Below are 579 nucleotides of genomic sequence, written 5' to 3' on the forward strand. Positions count from 1 at the left end.
CAGCCCACAAGGGGTGGCGCCCGCTCCCCCCAGGTAAGGAGTCTGAATTGGACTAGGGGAGGGGGGCGCGGCCCCCCTTTCCTTCTCCTCCTCCCTCTCATTCCCCCTTTCCCATTCAAGTAAAAGGAAAGGGGGGGGGGTCCGAATGGGACTAAGGGTCCAAGTGGGAGGAGTCCCACTTGGCGCGCCCTAGGCCGGCCTCCTCCCCTCTCCCTCCTTTATGTGCGGAGGCAGGGGGCACCTCTATGACAGATCAATTGTTCTTAACCGTGTGCGGTGCCCCCCTCCATCGTTTACTCCTCCGGTCATATTGTCATAGTGCTTAGGAGAAGCCCTGCGTGGATCAATTCACCATCACCGTCACCACGCCGTCGTGCTGACGAAACTCTCCCTCGACACTTTGCTGGATCAAGAGTTCGAGGGACGTCATCGAGGTGAACGTGTGCAGAACTCGGAGGTGCCATACGTTCGGTACTTGATTGGTTGAATCGAGAAGACGTTCGACTACATCAACCGCGTTAAACTAATGCTTCCGCTTTCGGTCTACGAGGGTACATGGACACACTCTCCCCCTCTCGT

The sequence above is a fragment of the Triticum dicoccoides genome, chromosome 2A (genome assembly GCF_002162155.2).
Source record: "Triticum dicoccoides isolate Atlit2015 ecotype Zavitan chromosome 2A, WEW_v2.0, whole genome shotgun sequence".
In the NCBI taxonomy this organism is placed as follows: Eukaryota; Viridiplantae; Streptophyta; class Magnoliopsida; order Poales; family Poaceae; genus Triticum; species Triticum dicoccoides.